At 44.9% G+C, this 19,202-nt stretch overlaps 1 protein-coding gene and 1 long non-coding RNA gene across 4 annotated transcripts in view; one reads left to right on the top strand and one right to left on the bottom strand.

The window, feature by feature from the left end:
• LOC146785475 (phospholipid scramblase 1-like) overlaps positions 1-19,202 on the top strand; it is a 454,376-nt gene that overhangs the window by 256,621 nt on the left and 178,553 nt on the right. The gene's annotated exons all lie outside the window — the stretch shown is intronic.
• Positions 1-19,202, bottom strand: part of LOC146785476 (uncharacterized) — a 119,558-nt gene that overhangs the window by 44,714 nt on the left and 55,642 nt on the right. For all 3 annotated transcript variants that reach the window (XR_014970664.1, XR_014970666.1, XR_014970665.1), the window contains one exon: positions 8,628-8,741. This is a non-coding gene — a long non-coding RNA (uncharacterized LOC146785476). The remainder of the gene's footprint in view (positions 1-8,627; positions 8,742-19,202) is intronic.

Below are 19,202 nucleotides of genomic sequence, written 5' to 3'. Positions count from 1 at the left end.
AGCCTTGGGGCGTGGTCTGGCCACGCAGGAAGATGGCCGCCTGACAAGTGAGCTCCGTCGCGGGATGGACCCTTAACAGAAAAATTCCTACCTCACGTCTGCTTTGGAGTCCTCTTCTTGTGCCCTGCGACAGCCGGAGAGTGGTGGGCACGACTTGGGTGTGCTTCCGGCGATGTGACGGCGAAGTCTCCCCGGTGTTTGCTGCTCGGATGACGGAGTGGTGTGGAGCTGCGCGTTCGGCGGGGCTCGCCTGACGTATTTACACAGGCTGCTTCTCCTCCCTCCTTAAGCCGCGCCTATGCCACGAAGACCGCCTGCCCCCATGAGGCCGCGCCTTTGCTGCTACTGAAGAGCGCTCGTCTCCTCATGAGGCCGCGCCTCCGCTGCTGACGACGGGCGCCCGCCTCCTCATGAGGCCGCGCCTTCGTTGCTGACGACGGGCGCCCGCCTCCTCATGAGGCCGCGCCTTCGTTGCTCCTGATGACTGTTTGCCTCCTCATGAGGTCGCGCCTTTCTCAACCTGCCTGCAATACTTCTCTTCAGGAATGTCACCTGACAGGAGTTAGATTTTTTGGACGTGTCGTCGCTCAGCCACTGGTAGGATAACTTCCTTCTATACTCCTGTTGTGGCACACATGTCATTCGCCTCAATCAGCCAATGAGCATATTATCAGGTCAGCAAGCAATTTGCGCTTCATCACGCTAAACTGTTCTTCAAAGCTGGGAAATCTTTTGCTGCAGTTACAGTTTCGCGCCTTTTTGACTTTTGGTTACAATTGACGCTTCATGGCCTCCTTTAGCGCAGTATATATGCCCTACACAAGAGAGTGCTTTCTTCTAACGCCATTATAGCGCTCATGTCAACTCCTTCAGTCAGGCTGTGCCTTTTCTGCTTTGACTATGATTACTTTGCATTCTACAGCCCTGTTCATATTGCTGTGCATGTAGCTGTGCTTATTGTTATTACCATAAACGCGCGTATGATGTTTCATTTTATCTTACCTCTATTTACATACCTGTGAATATAGCGACAATTGTTATCATATTTACAAGTGTAGGCAGTGGGGGTCATTAAGCAATGATACACTTTTACATTTTACTGTCTAGAAACGCGTTATAAGTTTCTTTTTGCTTATTAATGCTGTACATATACAGTTATCAGGTGTTTCTTTTGCATGTCTTGGTGTTGTTCTGCAACTATATATAAGCATTCCTTGGCAGCAAGACGGCTTTACGTTCTTTCAAAGTTTTTATTAAACATTCTCCTCAAATGCCTGCCTCTAAGCAAGGAAACAAGGCTTCTAAACCACTTCTTTTTGCAGAAGCTCTCAAGCAATCCACCAGTATGCCTACAAAAGACAATGCCTCCTCTCCTTCCGCCTCACCTCAGGCGTCGACCTCTAATGGTGGGCAGGCGTCGGCGGCAGCTTTGCAACGTATCCTGCACGAAATATCCGAGGTCAGTCGTCGGTTAGATGACATGCACCTCACAATCACATCACTAGCTGAAGAGACTAAATCTATTAAGACAGAACTCACCACCTTTCATACGAAGTTTGAATCCCTTGATTCTAGGGTTTTGGCAGTGGAGAATCGATTGGAATCTCTTCCAAATCAAGACCGGGACCTTTTACTCTTCCATAGTAAACTCATTGACTTGGAAGACAGAAGTAGGAGGGACAACATTCGTTTTTTTGGCTTTCCAGAACGCATTGAAGGGCAGAATTCCAGTGTATTTCTGTGTCGTATACTCCCAAAGCTAACTGGTATTCCTTTCAATCCACCCCTGGAGATACAACGTGCTCATAGAATTGGTCCTCCACGTGATGATCCTGCCGCACGTCCACGACCGATTATTGCCTGTCTTCTTCGTCATGAACAAACAAGACAAATATTATCTGCGGCTCGGCTGCAAGGCTCCTTTTCCTTTGAAGGTCATCGCATTTTTATGGCAGCTGATTTCTCCAAGGAAACTAATGAGCGGCGGAAAGCCTTTCTCTCCATGCGACCTCAACTGCGTCAGCTAGGTATTAAATATGGCCTATTCGATCCAGCACGCTTTCGCGTTACCAAAGATGGAGTCTCTAAGGACTTTTTCGACCCCGAGCATCTTCAACAGTTCCTGGACCGTCTTCATCCTCAAGAAATGGAGGTTCTTACTACACCCTCACAGCAAGCTCAGTTTCATTCACCCTCTAAGTCTTCCACTACATTGTCAGATCGCAACAGGCGCCCTCCTAGCAGCCCCCGACCAAGGGGAAGGGATTTTGAACGTCTTCATCGCTCACAAGAAGATAGGAAAGCTGCAATTCAATCGGTCTCGGTTGCTACGTTTTCACAAGATCTACAGAGAGACAAGTCACGGTCTCCTCTTAAAACTCCTTCGGATGCGGACTGAATAATCCTTTCACTCCTAGAAGTTGTTGTCCTTAATGCTATTGGCAGTTAGCTGTAGATTCTCTTGTCTTGAGAGTCTTATTTTTTACTGTTAATTATTTACCACATTTTTCACATGTTTTGCTGTTCTTATAATATCTGCTTGTCCCTTTTTTACCTCTCTCTTTCTAGCTTTTCATCTTATTTTCTTTTCTCCTTCAGCCTGCTTACTGTTATTCCTCTGCCAAATAATAATTCCACTCTTTCTTCTTCTTCCATTCATTGCTTTCCCTGTTACAATTTATTGCCTTAAATATTTCCCCAACAATTTTGTATCTACTGGGGCGTCTTGGCGCTTAATGGTTTAATTACAGTTTTATTATTCTACTTGCATGTTTCTATGTTGGTTTATTTAAACACGCATTGTATGCCTTATGATATTAGGTTACTTTACATTTAATTATCACTGGATTCTCAACCTCTATTTTGCTCTACCTACCTTTTTATTACACCTAGGTTCTTTTCCACAATGTTATTCTGGGCTTCCCTTCTATATCATTATTACTCTCCTAATCTTTTCTCTTTTCTGTGGGGTCCTTTCCCGTGGCGGTGCTCTAGTGCGCCCAGGCCCGCGGGTAACAGTCTACGGTCTCGTGTTCTCTCTTTGCTTTTACTCAATATTTTCTAGTTCTCTTTAATATTATATCACCTCTCTAAATCTTATCTCCCTTTTTCTTCTTTTTTCATCATTCTTCTTATCGCTTTTTTCATGTATTCCATTTAAATCGTAGTTTCGTTTCTATTTATTTTATCCTTGTTTCCCTTTCTTTTTGTCATTTCTTTTCTTTTTCCTTTGTTTGGTTTAACACGTTGTTTTGTGCTCCATTCTACGGTTTCTGATTTTTACGTTGTTCTAATATGGCAAAAACACACTCTCTTAATGCAATTACTTGGAATGTACATGGTCTCACCCATTACATAAAACGGAAAAAAGTTCTCTCCTACCTTCAGACTAAGCATGTAGATGTAGCCTTGCTTCAGGAGACCCATTTGGATGCTCTAGAATCAGACAAACTTTGTAGGGATTGGGTGGGTAAAGTTATACATAGCAGCATTCAACAAGATGAATCCACGGACACAGGCCCCCTCCGCAAATGTGGAGTTGCAATTCTTCTTCGCAAGTCCCTTCCGGTCACTGTTTCTAAAACATGGTCAGATGTAAATGGCCGCTATGTTTTTGCTAAACTTAAAATTGGTGATTCTCACGTTTGTGTAGGGTCTGTATATGCCCCTACAGGTACCAAGAAAACATTTTTTCTTCAACTATCCCGATTGTTGCTTGAAATTAATGCATCGCAATATTTGATTGGTGGTGACTGGAACGTGACGCAAGATTCTATTCTAGATAAAACTGGTCCATTAGATAGGGGTAATGCGTCAGATAGAGCTTTGCTAGGCGATATTGTGTCAGATATCGGGTTGGTTGACCATTGGCGTATCAGTCACCCAACGGATAAGGAATATAATTTCTTTTCGTCGACTCATGGTACGTTTTCTCGCCTTGACTACTTCCTTATCTCACAGAACGCAGTTAAGTTGGTCACAGATTCCTGCATCTTGGAAGCGGCATTGTCTGACCACTCTCCGGTTCTCCTTTCCCTAGACCTGGGACTTTCTAATCCTGGACGTAAGCCCTGGCGAATGAACATTCAGCGCCACAGAACTCCTGTTGGTAAATCCCAACTGCAGTCACACCTTCAAACTTATCTTTCTAATAATCAGGGATCCGTGACTTCCAGCAGGACTCTTTGGGCTGCTGCTAAGGCTACTTTAAGGGGTCAACTAATGCGCGATGCAGCACTCGCTAATAAGCAAAATGCGAGGAAGCAAGTGGAACTCGAACATGACATACAAACCTATTCTCGCCTATATATCACCTCTCCGTCCCTACAAAATCGGAAATTGCTTGAACAAGCCCGAATGGCCCTAAACAGTCTTTTTACATCTAAGGCAGAATACGCCTTACAGAAAATGAAAGGTCGACATTATGAGCAGGGAGAAAAGGCGGGAAGGTTATTAGCCGCACAGTTGCGTCAAAGGGAGGCATCTATGGCCATTCCGGCCATCAGATCTGCGCAAGGACACTTGTGCACAAAACCTCATGACATTGTCAATGAGTTCGCCTCCTTTTATGAATCTCTCTATACTTCTGATAATCGAATGGATTCGGATAAGATGACGGCATTCTTTGCGAAAGTGCATCTCCCTTCTCTTTCAGCGGATGGTAAGGCCATCCTTGAGGGTGAAATAACTAGGGATGAGGTTTCCAGTGCGATAGCTGCTCTGCCCTATCACAAGGCCCCTGGTGAGGATGGGTTTCCTCCTGAATTCTATCGTTGGGCGGGTCTCAATATTATTGACACTCTACATGCTGCATTCCAGGAGGCGGATGCTGCATCTTCACTGGGTTCCCTTTCTAACAAAGCTATCATTGTCGTGCTACCAAAGCCAGGCAAAGATCCCCAGCTTTGCAGTAGTTATCGTCCCATTTCTCTGTTGAACTCTGATATTAAAATTCTGGCCAGTATCCTTGCGTCTCGTCTGCGTAAAGTCTTACCTTCTTTGATACATCATTCCCAAGTAGGCTTTGTACCGGGACGCTCTTCCCGGAATCATCTGCGTTCCCTGTCCCATGCACTGTGGTCGGCTCAACATCTCACAGATGATGCGTTAGCCCTTTCACTTGACGCAGAGAAAGCGTTTGATCGCATCGAATGGAACTACCTTTTCACGGTCATGGAAAAATTTGGCTTAGGTACAAAATTTATTGATAAAGTGCGTTTACTTTACGATCATCCTTCTGCTCAAGTGAACTGTGGTGGATTTCTATCTGATACCTTTACAATCAAGAGAGGGACACGCCAAGGTTGCCCACTATCCCCCCTTCTGTTTCTTTTAGCTATGGAACCTCTAGCTGCAACCATCCGTCAATCTGATGAAGTTTCTGGTATTCCCCTCCCTATTGGACATTCTAAAATATACCTGTACGCTGATGATATTTTACTCACCCTTACTCGTCTTCCTCGGTCGATCCCCTCTCTTCTTCAAATTATTAATGATTTCTCTTCCTTTTCAGGTTATAAGATTAATTGGGACAAAAGTGAGGCTCTACCTATTTCTAATGGTACCACAAAAGCTGCCATCTTTGGTTTTCCTTTTCGTTGGCAGGCCTCACGCCTCAAATACTTGGGTGTCCTAGTTAATAAAGGGTTACAGGACATGGTTACAGATAATCTATCTCCTCTTATCTCCCAAATGCGTCGGGACTTTGATAAATGGAAGGCTCTGGGTCTTTCTCTCTGGGGTAGGGCTCAGGCTGTTAAAATGGTTACTCTTCCGAGATTTATTTACATTCTAGGCATGCTTCCCCTACAGATTCCCTTATCCTTACTCCGATCAGTAGATGCCCAGATTAAAACCTTCATTTGGGGTAATGCCAAGCCACGTCTTGCCATAACTAAGCTGAAGGCTCATCAGTTATCTGGTGGCATTGGTCTCCCATCCATTGAACACTACTCCTTGGCGTTACATATCTCCCAACTCTCATATTTTTTACCTGGTATTAAAGACTTGCCACAATGGGTCCAAATAGAACGACATCTTCTATCCTCAGAATCGAATCTTACTCCTTTGTATGGTAGTGGCACTAGCCGTCTTGACCCGAAAAATCCGATTTTATCTGCCATGCATAAATCCTGGCAGAGAAGTCATAGGCTGTTGGGTTCGAATCCAAGAATTCATATCAAAGCCCCCCTATGGAATAATTCGGGCATTCGTATCAATGGTCGTATGTTATCCTGGCCTGAATGGCGTGCTGCAGGTATCCTCTATCCGGATCAGCTTCTGCATGATGGGGATTTTAAGCCATTCTCTCAGCTAAGAGTAGAATTTGATCTTCCCCTACACCATTCTTCTAAATACCTCCAGCTTCAGCAATGTCTGAAGATCCATATGGGGTCACCGCCATGGATATTACAAGATTCCCCTATTTTATCCTATTTGCACGTTTGGGGGAAATTTAAAGGTGTTACCTCCGGCATATATAAAATTTTATCGTCCCACCTCTTCTCTAAACCCCTTTCACATGATCTTCAGCGTAAATGGCAAGTTCGCCTCTCAATTTCCTTTTCTGACATTGAATGGGATCTGATTCTGGAGAATTTGAACAAGGGAGCCCGTGAATCAAGGCTTAAATTTTGTCTTTTTAAAATACTACACGATTGGCACTGGTCTCCAGTCAAATTGCACAAAGCTGGCCTTCTTTCCCATTCCAATTGCTGGAGATGCTCCAATTCAGGTTGCGATATTACTCATATCATTTGTGATTGCCCTAGTATCCGATCTTATTGGGCTTACATTGGTACTACTTTGAATTCCACTATGCCCCTAAAATTGCCACTTACACCAACTAATATCCTCCTGCATGATGTCCGCCACTCCCCAAAGCTCTCGAAGCCACAACTCTGTCTTTTTCATATCTCACTGGCTACTGCTAAAATATGTATCCTGCGTCATTGGAAATCATCTTTGCCTCCCTCTCAGGAAGATTGGTTGGTAGCGATGATACAGACTGCCTCACATGAACGCACAATCTATAACCTTCAGGATCAAGCTGACACCTTTCTCCGAATTTGGTCTTCATTTCTTAAATCAAATTCTGCTAACTCCCCTGCTTCTACTTCTATCCAAGCACATTAATCTGCTTTTACCCTCTCTTGTCCTTTGTTTATTTCTTTTTTTTTTTTTTTGTCTTTTGTACTCTCTGTTTTATTCGCTACAGTGTTCATCTGTCTTTATCTAATCATTTTACCTTTGTTTTATCTATTTATTTATATTTCCTGCACTTCTATTGTCTAAGCTCCTTCCCTTTTTCCTCCCCTTATAGGTTATGTCTTTATAATATATCATTCTATGTCTTGACATAATTATTACTTCAATTAGTATTTATATATTTAAATGCATATTTATATCATATTTATCTAATATTTATTCATCAGTATCTTTTTGCATTATTTCTCTCAACATGGATCTATTTTCTCTTCATTTTCTGTTGTTTATGCTTTGATGTATTTGTTTTACAAAACTTTAATAAAAAAAAATTTCAACACAAAAAAAAAAAAATATAGCCTTATCGCCTGCTGCCTCGGTGGGCCATACTGGTTGTTGAAGGCCCTGAACCAGAGATATATCTCAAGCTACAGGAGAGGGCATATAACAAGGCAAGAGCGAGTGTCTTTAACAACCGGTATAGCCCGTGGCAACTGGGCTATGAGGTGATTGTTACGTTCCATCCACTGAAGGTAGAATGTTCTAAATTAAAAGGGAGAAATAGAAAGACAAACATTGGAACATTGAAGCAGAAGGATTACACCAGTCATTATTATCCCTGAGCCAATTAATTGTCTTCAATGGAAATTCAACATTCCAATATTTTAATATAGGCTTAGAGCCGTAACCAGTAGACTCTACTGGCCATTAAAGTCCCGCTCCAGTGTTAAAGGCCCGAGCCGAAGGCGATGGCCTTTAACAAGGAGGCGGGCCTTTAATTGCCGGTAAGCCCGCTAGGAGGGCTCTATGGCTATTAGAACATTAATCCCCTAGAGGGCAGAATGTTCAAATTAGTAAAAACATAGGCATCACTGAGCCAATTAATTGTCTTCAATGGAAATTCCAACATTCCAATGTGTTAATATAGCCTTAGAGCCGTAACCAGGGGACTCTACTGGCCATCAAAGTCCCACTCCAGCTTTAAAGGCCTGAGCCAAAGGCGATGGCCTTTAACAAGGGAGCAGGCCTTTAATGGGCGGTAAAGCATGCTAGGAGGGCTCTATGGCTATTAGAACATTCCTCTCCTCGAGGGCAGAATGTTCTAATAAGTAAAAACATAGGCATCTGAGAGCTTGAGGGGGTTTAAATCCCCTCAGGCTCTGAGAGGTCTTTGTTCACAGCAGTAACTTTGAAAGGAAAACAACATAGGAATGTTGCTCTCCGTTCTTCTACCAGCCAGTAGAAGCCTGGAGCACTTCATTGTATTGTCCACAATGGAGCTCTCAACCTTCCAATGTTCTAATACTGATTATACAGTTCCTTGTCTCAAATTGATGCTGTTGTGACCCCAACCACCAAGTAGACCATTGCACATACATTGACCTTAACTGCCATTTAAAAATTATATAGCATCCCTTTGTTACCTTAAACAATGGGGTTGTGTTGTGGAGGTGCAAGAGCAGCAAAGGAGGTTGTGTTCTGCACCTTCTTGTCCTTTGTCCTAAAATTATGTAAAGTTCTTCAGGTTTTACCAGAAGCTGAAAATAAAAATATTGCATAATTAGTAGTGGCAACCAAACACATAAATTATACGTCAAAGCCAAGTTAATTCATACTATGATGGCTGTGAAAATCATTTAGGTGAAAACAGATTTCTTTGAAGAGGATACCTAGCTTTAGTGTTGGCAAGTCATTGGTAGGCATTAGTAGAAGTGCTGGTTACTATTACTCACTACTATTTAAAAAAAATGCTTTAACTCTGCTCACTATAGTTACAGAAGGAAAGGGAGACAAATGAAGGGAAAGCACAGGGGAGAGAGAGAATGGAAGACAGACTGAGAGACAATAGAGAGAGGAGAAACAGTCATGTGGGAACAAAAAAGTGTTGAAGACAGGGGAGTGAGAGAGCCTGCGTAATATGGGAGAGATGGGTAGAGAGAGACATGAGCGAGAGATGGCAAGAATGACAGAAAGGAAAGATAGCGAGAACAAACATAGTTAGCGAGAAAAGGAGATGGAAGTGTGAGAAAGGTGGTGACGGAGACAGTGTGAGCAGGAGAGACATGGAGAGGAGATGTGGTCAATTCCTAGCTGCAGTCCCCGACAGGCTCAAGCTGCTCACACAAGTTCCTGGTACCGTCCTTGCCTCACTACATCTCATTGGCCTGTACTGGAAATCAAACACCTCGAAAGAATGGGCCATTGGCCCTTAATACAGTAAACGCCTTTTCCTAATGCCATTATGCATTATCATTTTAAAATAAAATAGAATGTGAAATGAAAGTCACATCATACAAATGATAAGGGCAGGAGACAAAAAAAAAGATTAATATACATTTGTACTCAGTTTTCCATGCTTTTGCATTATGATTCTATATATAGCATCTCAGAGCAACTAGAGTCGGTTTTTAGGTCTTGCATAGACAGCGCATGCACTGTGTCTTGAGGCATTTTGTGGACAATCAGTGGTTTATCATTGGCGAACTTCAGCGTTGCTCTAATTTTGCTTCACTCCCTTTTGTCAGGGCCTACTGTGCCATGTCTTCCTGTTGTGTTTGGCGCTCCCCTGGAGAAGGAGAATAGACTAAGTACTTGTGTCCTTCCACTGCTCCCATTATTGGAGCTACTATTTTTGTTGGGTTCAAGCATTCCATCTGAGAGCTTGTATTTTTGGCTGCTGTGTGCTTCTGTGAAACCCCTACCCATACCCATATTGCTCTCTCTCATTGTTTACTTCCCGTCGTCATTGCTCATTCTCACTCTGTTGCTTGTTGCCTCATCCCGTATCCCTCCCACCCCATCACATTTTGCCACTGTGCCCCTTCTGCCCCTTCCTACCCCATTATTCTTTTTTCATATAGCGCAAACTTAACCCAAAGGTATTGGAGGGCTTTACATGAGCACCACATACTCAACACAAGGAGACATTAATTTTAATTGAACGCCTGGGAGATTAAGGGCCACATGGACGTTGTTTATTTGTTTTCACAAATGGCCCGAAGCACAGAAACGCAAAAAAGCCTATTTCTATGTACAGAACCTTTTTTTGCAATATGGTAGCCTATTACCGAATTGCAAAATGGGTTAGTGATTTGGTATTAGAAAGGGGTATGTTAAGGGTGTCCCTTTCTAATAGTGACTCGCAGTGCTATGCACAAATGTTTTGAGACAGAAATGCGGTTGCAAAAAACATTCATATTTTACAGCCTACTTCAAGTAGGTGATAACCTAGTTGCAAACAGGCATTTTTTAAGAGCAGGCAGTGGTTTCAGGGACCACTGTCTACTCTTGAAAAGCAGAACAGAAGCGTTTAATTTTTGTTTTTTAAACATATCCTGCTTTCCTTTAAAGAAAATGGGCTGCCTTTAAAAGCAAACACAGACATGATGGTCCGTCTCCAGGGCCATCCCAGCGTTTTTAGCGATACCCAATGAATCACAAATTGTGACCTACCTCATAGAACCTAGTGAGGTAGGTCAATGGCAACTTCATTAGGAATCACTAAATGTGTTAAGGACACATTTGTACATAGATGTTTGCGATTTCCCAATATTGAATTGCAACAAATTGCTATTAAGTAGTCACAAAATGAAACCTACCTGCATGCGGCCCTAAGTGATTTTCCCAGAATCACAGGATGTTGAGTCGAGAAGCAAACCTGGTTCCCCAGCTCCCAAGTCTATCAGGCTTTTTGCGTACATGATTCCTGCACACTTCATTGCTTGTTTTGTAAGTTTGGTGCGAGAGCTGTGTTCAGATTGGGGAGGAGAATCCGGCCTTGACAAACAATTCTACAAGGAGGGTGTGGAGAGAGTAAAAGAAAGTGGACATCTGCGCACCTCTGCTGCTTGGGCTGGCTTCAATTAGGAAGCTGGTTTTAGATGAATGGGTTTACAGTTATGGTGATGGGATGCACACCTGTTATTCTTGAATTCTCCTTTCTTGACCTTTTCTTCCAAAAGTGCGTGCACACTGGTTAGGTGACAAACCCATATGCCACCGCAATGAACTACAACTTAAAGGGGGGCGTCATCTTGCCCCAAACCAATCGCACAGCTTGATTGCCCCCATTTGGCGCTCTGTTTCTATCTTGCTCATTTTTACTCTATGTGTTCCTTCTTTTCCAACATTTTCTTCCACTCATATTCCTCAACGCATAAATTAATCCGCACGCGGAATCAACTGCTGTTTCCCTAGCTTCCCATGCTCAAGTTGTGCCCCTCCGAGATGATGCCCCACTTTAAGTTTTACATAAATGGGGACACATCTGCAGCCTCCGAGCCTGAGCTGTGTCATCAGTCAGTCACCTGGCTAATCCCTGCTCCGGAGAGGCCCATAGCTGACTATCAGCAACCAGAGGCCTCCTCTGCTGAGACAGCAAAAAAAGACAGCCAGTGCGTGTATGCATGACAAGTGTGTCTGTGGGTGCAATATGCATGCCAGCCTGGGGCCCAGAGCAGGGACGGTACCAGTCAGCCGATCAAAACCGACAACTGTACCCACAGTGCTGATCGCAATTGGAACATGACAAATTAGTTGTGTGTGTCCTTTACTCAGTCCACAGACATCACAATTTTCAAGGTAAACCTTAAGCTGTTCTGTCTTATATTATGTTTACATGACTCTCTCATTGCATCTTGCCCCTTCTGAACTGCCCCTTATTGAGTCATGTTCCCCATCAGCCCCATGCCTCAAACCTTCCCTTTAGGATGCTGGCTCTCAATATAGTGCACTGAAATAAAGTACACTGTGCAGAGAGTCCAGTAACAGCCAGAATGGTATACATAGAAAAAAGGAGATAATACTTGCGTTCTTTTTGTGGTAGTGTAGGCGAGCAGTTAGCCTTATCAGAGGGTAGTGCTAAGCATTTGTTGTACTCACAGAGGCAATAAACAGAGACACACACATGAATAAATCCGATAACAATTGTAAAAATAACACCAACTTTTACATAGATTTTCAGACCAAGAACTTTGTTCTCCTGTAAGTACTTTTTAAGTTATGGATTTTTAAATTTTTCCCCAAAAATCACTTTTGTGCGCAGTTACGCCCCATTGAAGTAAATGGGAGAAAATTTGAAAAATGCATATAAAATCGTACAGTTGGATTTCAAGTTTCATCTTCGGGATTTAGGAAAGTAGCAAGGCCAGGCCCAATGCTCCACCAACAGGTTTTTGGGAGCATCCCAGATTCGGCTGGGAGCAGAATGCTTAGGTCGTTGGTAGCTGGTGCGCCACAAAGAAGGGGGCCACTAGAAAACACACCGCACAAGGGGACTTAAACTAACATCCCAAGAGTCTCACTCGAACGAGCAGGTTGCAAGGACCTTTGGATCATGGGTCACAGCTGGAATGTCATTACTAAGGCTGGTTGGGCTGGGTGCGGAGCAGATAGGTCAACCGGGTGTTGCCAGTTAAGATGCCCTCACGGTCAGGAGCAGGCAGCTTGAAGAGGTGATTCTGGGACAGCTGGGCCACTCACAAAGTGGGTCTCAAGGGTCTTGATGCCCCTCAATGAAGGGGCTTCCTAGGCAGTCGGAGTCCAGATTGTACTCTTAATGTCAGTGAATGCTGCAGAGGGTCCGGTTCCCTGGGTATTGGTGCAGAACGGCTCTGGTAATTACTGGTGTCTCCACACATGGAGGGGAGACAGATTTGAATCTCCGGAGCTGGGGCACTACTTTTGGTGTGGGTGCCGCATTGGAGTCACTGGGATGCAGCAAGTCGGTAAAACCGGATTCTGCGATTCGGTGCCTGTGGCTGCAGGGGTGTGTTACCTCCATTCCAAGGCAGCTCTTTGGCAATTTGTAGAAGGCTGGAGGACCACTGGGGTTCCAGGAGGCCATACAGTTGCACAACAAGACAGCACACTAGGATTATCAAGTCCTTAAGGCAGTAGGCAGGGTTTGGTGGAACTTTTCTGCAGCAGGGCTTCAGTCCTCAGTTCAGCAGCTCTCCGTTGTCCTTTTCTTCTCTGTGTCCGTTGAAATTAATTCAGGATCCCGGTATGCCACCTAAATCCTAAATGTTGGGGTGCTAAAGGGGATGATAGGTAGTAGCCAATTGACTACCTATCTTTAGGGTGTCTACACTCTCCAAGTGACCACTTCCTGTGAAAAGGGGCACTACCCTGACCCAAATTGACTATTTCCCTCACAACCCAAGATGGAAGGAAATGAAAAGTGGGCTCCCCATCACCTGCACCACCTTAGGGGTGGTGCTGGCTGAATGGGGACCCATCTCCTAATTTAACTAATTTTCTAACCTATCCTCCCGCCAAATGTTGAGCAGGAAAAGGGCAGATGGCATCCCCCACTATCTGGAAATGCCTGTGTCACATTTCAAAGGCTGGTGAAGCCCTTTGTTATTGGGGGCTGATATTGTAAGACTGCTGCAAAACCAGCCCCCAGTGACAAAACCGACTCCCACCAGTGCAAACCCCCCCCCTCCCCGCCCTACCTCCCAGGGAAATGTCCAATGCCCGGAACGGCCCATCCAGCCTTGATTACAATAGCACTGCAGACATACCGGGGGGACATTACTTAAAGACTGCTTTTTCTCAACTTGAAGAAAGACTCCAAAACAAACATTGGCAAAGCAAAACAATTGCACCTTTGAAAGACCTATTGGTCTTGTCAATGTTTTTTAGCTATGTCTTACAGCAGCCTGGCAAAATGTATAAAAAGAAAAAAAAATGATATGACGTGTCCATCATAGGGCTTTTTTTTACTTTCAGTAATGTTGCACAGCAGCCTCAATGCTGTACCAGCTAGATAAAAACAATGACAACCTAAATAGCTCTCATGTAGGCGAGACCTATTGGCATTGCCAATGCTTGTTTTCAAAGCACTCTAGACAAGAGGTGGAAAAATGCCTTCCCACTAGGTTAGATACATACATAAATCTATTTGTGAGGCAGGGCTGATAAACATTCCTTTCGAAAGGCATTTGGATAAAGTTTATGTTTATGTTTATGGATTTGTAGAGCGCATGGCTGCCCAAAGGCTTCCCAGCCAAGTTTGAAGTATTTTCCCAAATGCCAGTTCGTCATTCAACAGATGCAGTTCCATAGGCAGGGCGTTCCACAGGCTAGAAGCTAGATGCGAGAAGGATCTACCTCCCCACCTGGATCTACCTCACTGTTGACTGGGGATGTGCAGCAATATCCTAGCAGTGGCATTCTGAACCACTTCCAGACTGTTTATAATGTATTTGGGTGCGCCCAGATACAGAGAGTTACCATAATCCAGCTGCGACACCACTAGGTCCTGATTAGGTCCTGGACTACAGTTCTGCAAGTATTTTCAGGGATGAGAGGAAGGATCTTCCAGAGCATGCATGAAAGTTCAAAGCATGCACCTGATAGTTTCCTGGCTTGAGTGTCCATGGACAGACTTTCATCTAGCCATATTCCCAGATTTTCGACTGCGTTCTTTGGGACAGGGGGTTCTCTCAATTCTGGAGGCCAGCTGATAATGTTTCTTGAGACCGCCTTATTGCCCAAGAACATGAGCTCTGTTTTTCCTCCATTCAACTTTATGCTACACTTATTCATCCAATCTGCTACTTGTACCATGCATGTGCCAGGTTGTTGTGCATGGATTGGGGGCCCTCCATCACTGATAGTATCAGCTGGGTGTCATCCGCATATGACAATATGGATAATCCAAATTCTTGCACTATCTCTGCCAGTGGGCGCATATACAGGTTAAATAGTATCCGGCTTAATGCAGATCCCTGTGGGACTCCGCACGAGATTTGGAGGGTGTCAGATAGGTGCTCACATTCCAGTAATTGGAAGAATCTATCTTCTAGAAATGAGGTTTTCCACTTTACCGCAGAGCCTGTAATACCCGTTTTCTTTAGCCTAACGATCATGGTATAGTGATCCACCATATCAAAAGCGGCACTAAGATCCAGAAGCAGGATAGCTGCTGTGCATCCCTGGTCTAGGATACCCTTTAGTTCCTTGGTGACTACCAAAAGCGCTGACTTTGTGCTATGTTGGGGTCAGAAGCCCATTCAAGTGGTATGCAACACCAGATTCTCTTCTAGATATTGGGACATGGTCTGATTGACGTGTTTTTCAGTTATTTTGCCTAACAGTGGCAAAAGTGAGATTGGTCAATAACTCCCTGGCTCTGACGGGTCTAAATGGGGCTTTTTCAGCAGTGTCCGGATTATGGTGTGTTTCCAGGTTTTGAGGATAATCTCTAGTGTAAGAGAGAGTGATATGAGTGCTAGTTGTTATAACTCCCTGCAGCAAGATGTCTGGTGGAATCGGGTCTTGTGGAGAACCGGATTTTGCAGAATTGAGGTAATATTTTCTTCACTTAGATCTGTGAAGTGATCTAGTCTTACCCCTGTTAATTCTCAAGTTATCATTGATCTTTGGGTGAACATCAGCGTTGTTTGGACTACTGTTTCCTTGCAGGGAGTTATATATTATTTTCACCTTATTTTTAAAGACTTTTGCCATCTGATTACATCTCTCTTTGGATGAGGAGTGATTGCTTGTTACCTGATCAGTGGAGGTTTTTCCTTCGAAGTATTTGGCATGGGTTTGAATTATCTCATTACGGTACTGTCTAATAGCCAGTTTGTATTGGCTTTTGATGGCAGGATCATACTTTTTCCTCCGTTGTCTTTCAAATTTTTTACAGGATTTTTTCATCATGATTAAATTCGCGTTAAACCAAGCTGCTCTTTTTCTGGATGGTTGATTACTTAATCTTATTTTCTGAGGAAACTGAGCTGCAAAATTGTTAATCCAGTCTGCCCGCATCTTATCTGCCTTTTCCTTGTTGTCTGTCAGGCATGGGGCCTGAGTTTCTAGTTCGTTCACCATACTTTATTCCTAATCTTGGTGAGTTTGTTACATGTGGGTAAAGCCTGCGGGTTATCTAACATGAAGGGTATAAAATGGTGATCTGACCAGGGAACTGGCACGGGAGTCCCTACCGTTAGATTGGGTTCATTGGAGAAGATGGCATCTAATAGGTGTCATTTTTCATGCGTGCCCGTGCTTCCCATTTGTTTAAGTTGCATGGCTTCCATATCTTGAATAAATCTGATCGAGGTGGTACAATCAAGTTTATCTAGGTGAAAGTTAAAATCCCCAATTAAGGTGGTGGGTCCCTTACTGGCCACCCTTGTTGCTACTGTCCCAGCTAAAGTCACTGATGTTATCATTTTGTTATGGGCACAGACAGTTAAAGTATTTGCTCATGGGCTGAAGATAGGCGGATGTTTACAAAGAGGGAGGCGGGAAGATCCAGGGATTCTGCATTGTTGGCCTCACAACTGCACACAAACACAAAATGCAGACAAATGTGACAAGAGCAGTAAACAGGGCCACAGCCACGGGGGGCGAGTGGGGCCTGGCCAGCCCATATTTCTGTCTAGCTCCCCTAAATCTGAGTCCTCCGTATTTAATGGGGACTTTTGATCTTCACTTCATGTTCTTTTTTCACCTATTGTTATGATCTGCAAACAGTTGTGCTTTGGAGCCTTTGGCTTGACCTCTATAAATATTGTGGTTCACACCATCAGGCAGTGAGTAGTGCGCAGCTACAGGAGAGCTGAGTATTACCGCTAAGGCTGACGGGAACATCTTTGCATGCTTTTTGTTCGATTTTGCTTACACTTGGTTGTGTGCAACTCGGTGAAGATGGAACCGCAGCAACATTGCTAAATGGATTATCAGATAAAGCAATGGGCTGGTACAGAAGTGCTGGTTTATTATAAACCACACTGTCTCTTCCTATATCATGCCAGCAGTGATTCAAACATGTCTGACATAAGTCTCTACAGCAATCCCAGGCCAGAAAAAAGAAAGAGAGAAGTGTGGAGCAGGCAGGTAAGAGGATCGAATAATGTAGTTTTAAAATCTGCAAACGTGGCATTATAAAATGTAACTAAAGCAGGTTGAGATAACATCTTTCCACCTACATTTTTGAAGGCTTTGTAGCATCAGATATGAAAACAACAACAGTATTTCTAAAAAGCATTTGCAATGCAATAGGTCTTGCATTTACAAGACTTTGAGCTATTGGCATTTTAAAGCTTGAAGTCTTGCAAATGTTAGACCTATTGCATTGCAAATACTTTTTTTTGTAAAAGCGCCCCATGCCACACTTCAATGTTAATGGAGGATACTCCCCTTTCTTTAGACGAGCCTTGTCTAAAGAAAGGGGCGCAGCCGCCTTTAAAGTTAAAGCGCGGTATGGGGCACTCTTACAAAAAAATTATTTGTTTGTCAAATTGACAGACAAATGCTTTTTTTGTTAAAGTGCCCCATGCCGCAGTTTTCCTTTTATAGCGGCTTTGGACCTTTCTTTAGACTCGGCTGATCTAAAGAAGGGGGCGCGGCCTTCATTAACGTGAAAGCGCAACATGGAGCTAAAATTGAGGTTTGCAGGGGATTCTGGGTAAGGAAACGTTGGGGGATCCACGCAAGACATACCTCCCTTGAAGCCCCCGGGTGTATAGTTTTCAGAAATGTGTGGGTTTGGTAGGTTTCCTGTTGGACCCGGCCTCGTGGCGTGGCCCATTCCGACCCATAGCAACACCACACCTAATCCCCCCACAGAACCCGGGGCTACCCCCTTCCCGGCCTCCATCTGCCCGACACCAGACCCTGCACCCCAGATGGCCGCCCCCGACCCCAGCGCAATCCCGGCCTAGTCACGCCATGCCGGCTGGGGGGAGAAAGAGCTCCCGGTGAGCAGGAGAGGGAGGAGCAGTTTCACTCACACCTCTGGCCTCCTCTCAAGAGATGGTTTCGATCGCCCTCCGCCCACCCTGAGGGCTGGCTCCACGCCTGCTGCGTGTCTGGGATCCCTCCCGACACCGCCTTGAAAGGATCAAAGGACCGCGTGGTGGCAACCCCCAACAAACGACCCCCAGGGCTAAGACCCCTGCCCGTGAGGACTCCGGACATCAAAGGGGAGTCGACCTATAACAAGGGGCGCTCGGGGACTATCGGCAGTTGAATCCTGGAACGAAACAAGCCCTGCTGACGTGGTCACGGCTGAAAGAACATCCTCCCAAAGTCCGACGGAACTCTTGGAACCTCGGTGAGCCCTGCAGACAGCGTCACGGCTCCACCTGGCAGAGACGGACTTCTGCCTAAAAACATCCGAGCCCTGCTGACGTGGTCGCGGCTCCCCTTGCACCCTTGCACTCTTGAGAACTCTGAGCCCTGCTGACCGACTTGCGGCTCCTTGAAGATTGTCCGACCTCCAACACCCTCACTCGAGCCCCGCAGACTTGGTCGCGACTCAAGAGACATTCTGGTCCGGCTGGACCCCCAAAGATCGTATCGTATCCGCCGGCTACGCACCCGCATTGACCCAGATCCTAAGACTGTCCCGCTACCCCTACCCCAACCGAGACTTTGTGAGCCTTTGCTCTACTTGTACATACGCCTCTGCGGATCATAAAGGTCCTGATATTTCTAGATAAAGAATACGTACTTCAGAATCTACGGCGTGGTGTCTCTGTGTTGCATGGTGCTAAATCAGTGTGCACGATCTTAGGTAAGGGACCCAGCCCTGAGGGGGTCTCCTGCCAGTGCTCGGCTACCTCTCCCGGGAAAGGTGGGTTGCAGGGTGGTCAGGTACATATTCTGTCCTTCCCTGAGGCCGGCCCTTCTAACATTTCCCTAGATAGCTGCTGAGCCCCGGGCCAAAAGCTCTTGGGACCCCCATGCAAAACCAGGTTGGTTTGTGATAGGTAATTTTGATGTCACCCAATAGGTTTTTGGCCCTTGCCTGTTGCGGGTCCTTGACCCCCCCACGCAAGTGAGGTGCCATTTTTGTGGGGAGACCTGGGGGAATGCTGCATGGGAGAAAATTTGTGGATCCACCCAGATTCCAGAACTTTCCCAGACAGAAATGTGCAAAAAAAGTGAATTTATCGGCAACATTTTAGGTTTGCAGGGGATTCTGGGTAGGAGAATGCCATACCTCGCTGGACTCCCCCAGGTGTCTAGTTTCC

The sequence above is a fragment of the Triturus cristatus genome, chromosome 11 (genome assembly GCF_964204655.1).
Source record: "Triturus cristatus chromosome 11, aTriCri1.1, whole genome shotgun sequence".
In the NCBI taxonomy this organism is placed as follows: Eukaryota; Metazoa; Chordata; class Amphibia; order Caudata; family Salamandridae; genus Triturus; species Triturus cristatus.
Note: the sequence above shows the minus strand (reverse complement) of the source record. Positions and strands in the feature narration are given on the sequence as shown.